The sequence below is a fragment of the Marmota monax genome, unplaced genomic scaffold, assembly GCF_021218885.2.
Source record: "Marmota monax isolate L192 unplaced genomic scaffold, Marmota_monax_Labrador192_F-V1.1 WCK01_AAM20220418_F8-fsc00056, whole genome shotgun sequence".
NCBI classification, from domain to species: domain Eukaryota; kingdom Metazoa; phylum Chordata; class Mammalia; order Rodentia; family Sciuridae; genus Marmota; species Marmota monax.
This window is the reverse complement of record NW_026695212.1, coordinates 4,906,942-4,910,562: the sequence shown is the minus strand read 5'-3', so window position 1 is coordinate 4,910,562 and position 3,621 is coordinate 4,906,942.

Genomic DNA, 3,621 nt, shown 5'->3' with positions numbered 1-3,621 from the left:
TGAGAAGACAATTGAGCAGTCTGGTTTCTCCCTGGAGCTGGAAAACACATGTACATTTCCCACTTAGGGTGCTAGAGACATCTGATATGAACATAAATGAGACAACAAAGACTTTTGTAGCTATGTGTTTCCATCCATCATTCAGACAGAAATATAACCAAAGATGTAGGGGCTCAAAGAGCAGTACCCTTGAGGAGTCAGAGTGAGTCTGCCCCAAAGAAGTGAAACAAAACAAAACAAAAACCAAACATGATTTTCAAAAGAAAACAACAAAAACTCAAATCAGTATGATGAATTAAAGAAAAAGAAGTATGCACTCTGTTGATATCTGTATTATTGACCATAAATGCCAAGTGAAAGCAAACAGAACAAAAATCTTAACTTGGGAAAAATGAAAGAATGACATGGTGTGGTCCAGAGATTTAGCATGAGATTATCAGGTTTTACACACACACACACACACACACACAATACACACACACACAAACACACACACACACACACACATATATATATATATATATATATATATATATAGAGAGAGAGAGAGAGAGATAGATATAGGTATAGATATAGATATATGATGAGTGAGAGACAATGATCTTACAGATAATAGATGAAAATTTTCTGGACTAACACTGAGTTTATAGTTAAAAGGAGATATTATATTCCAACTAGGTTTGTTAAGAAAAATAAAACAAAATAACATATCTGGGCATATCATAGTAAAAATTTTGAATTGTAAGAATGAAAAGAAAAATGTTCATACTTCCAGAGAGAAAAAAACAAGATACCTCAAAACAGAAAGAGTTAAAAAGTATAGTGATGGGCTGGAGTTGTGGCTCAGCAGTAGAGGGCTCACCTAGCACGTTTGAGGCCCTGGATTTAATCCTAAGCATCACATAAAAATAAGTAAAATAAAGGTATTGTGTCCAACTACAACTAAAAAGTAAATATTTTTTTAAAAAGTCTAGTGAGTTGACATAGAGATTAAAGAAGAGTGACTTGAGGTGCATGGTCTACTCATTCCTCCCTTACAGCCTGAGTGACCCTGAGTAAATTTCTTAATTGTTACTTCTGTGTACCCAAATGTAAAATAAATGACAGTGATGTCAATTAATCCATAATCTTTTCTGAGGACTAAATTAACTACTTGTTAATTGATACATAGTGCTTAGAACAGTGCCTGACACCTAGTAGCAATATATGTGGTTACTTATATTGCATATCTAGGTAGTCATCCCTCTATATCTGCAATGGATTTGGTTTCAGGATCCCTGGGGATACCAAAATCCATGGATACTTAAATCCCTCTACAAAAGGCATAGTACTTGCATTATAACCTGCATACATCCTGTATCTTTTAAATCATAACCAGATTTCTTATGATAACTAATACAATGTAAATATGTAAATATAATGTAAATAGCTGTGATACTATATTATTTGTGGAATAAAGATAAGAAAAAAGCCTGGGCATGTTCAGTATAAAAAATTTAATAAATATTTTGGATACTCAGTTTGTTTCACCTGCAGATGTAGAACTTACAGGTATGGAAGGATATATTTTTAATCTCAAAGCTGTAAGACAGAAGGCAGAAGGAAATAAACTATATCAAAAGAACTGAAGGATCCTATATTCAGTCACATTATTCCCTGTCCTAGTGACAGACATCTGTGATTATGCAATGATTCAGGAAGTGTACCATTCACAAACTCCATCTGGAATTTTGGGAAAAATACATCTTCCTCATCCTACAAGAAAATGAAGAAGAGAGGAAACAGAGATCTCCTTCATAAAAGAAACAAAATGAAAAGCCGAAGCCCCAAACTTTACAGGGCTTCTCGGATCATAGACAGGCCAAAAAGAAATTTAATGAAGAATATTTGTACATCTTTAGATCTAGATACCCCTTCATGTCTACAGCCAGTTTTCCATACTGCAGTAAAAATATTCACTGCAAATACCTATCTTAATATAGCATTATCCAGAGAAATGTTTCTCCAAGCCTCTTTCTGTAACACTCCTACTTAGGTTAGAAAAAGAAAATTCAATGAAATATCAAATTCTTCCTCTCAGACAACATGAATGCAATAGCCCTTCTATATCAAAGTATTGTTTTCCAGTAGAAGGACCAATATTCCTGCTTCTCTTCATGTTTCTATCCCTGCCTGGCTCAGGAGGTTCTCAAAAAACAAAACAAAACCAGTATGCTGTTTGCAACAGTTGTATAGAGAGACTGAGGAATATTTTTTAGTATTAACAATGGAAATTACTTTTTAACTTGCACATATGTAGATTACATATAGCATGTATGATATCTATTTTGAAATCACTGACACTGGGTGAATACTGATATTAAAATTGTATGTACTTTTATTTTGTAAAAAGATCTATTAAGATTTATTAGATGTTTAAATTATATAAAAATTCATTCTTTAAAATAATTTGAATTTAGAAAATGTGACAATTTCTAAGTATAAATTGTATTTTAATTTCAACAAAAAATTTTAAGTGTATTTAAAGAATATCTTTGAAAATATGAAAACATATTATTTCCATTTATTTTACTTTTTTTGTGCACTTATTTTTTTTTAAATTTTTTATTGTTGGTTGTTCAAAACATTACATAGTTCTTGATATATCATATTTCACACTTTGATTCAAGTGGGTTATGAACTCCCATTTTTACCCCATATACAGATTGCAGAATCACATCAGTTACATATCCATTGATTTACATATTGCCATACTAGTGTCTGTTGTGTTCTGCTGCCTTTCCTATCCTCTACTATCCCCCCTCCCCTCCCCTCCCCTCCCCTCCCCTCTTCTCTCTCTACGCCCTCTACTGTCATTCATTTCTCCCCCTTGTATTATTTTTCCCTTTCCCCTCACTTCCTCTTGTATGTACTTTTGTATAACCATGAGGGTCTCCTTCCATTTCCATGCAATTTCTTTTCTCTCTCCCTTTCCCTCCCACCTCTCATCCCTGTTTAATGTTAATCTTCTTCTCATGCTCTTCATCCCTACTCTGTTCTTAGTTACTCTCCTTATATCAAAGAAGACATTTGGCATTTGTTTTTTAGGGATTGGCTAGCTTCACTTAGCATAATGTGCTCTAATGCGATCCATTTCCCTGCAAATTCTATGATTTTATCATTTTTTAATGCAGAGTAATACTCCATTGTGTATAAATGCCACATTTTTTTATCCATTCATCTATTGAAGGGCATCTAGGTTGGTTCCACAGTCTTGCTATTGTGAATTGTGCTGCTATGAACATCGATGTAGCAGTGTCCCTGTAGCATGCTCTTTTTAGGTCTTTAGGGAATAGACCGAGAAGGGGAATAGCTGGGTCAAATGGTGGCTCCATTCCCAGTTTTCCAAGAAATCTCCATACTGCTTTCCAAATTGGCTGCACCAATTTGCAGTCCCACCAGCAATGTACAAGTGTACCCTTTTCCCCACATCCTCGCCAGCACTTGTTCTTGTTTGACTTCATAATGGCTGCCAATCTTACTGGAGTGAGATGGTATCTTAGGGTGGTTTTGATTTGCATTTCTCTGACTGCTAGAGATGGTGAGCATTTTTTCATGTACTTGTTGATTGACTGTATGTCC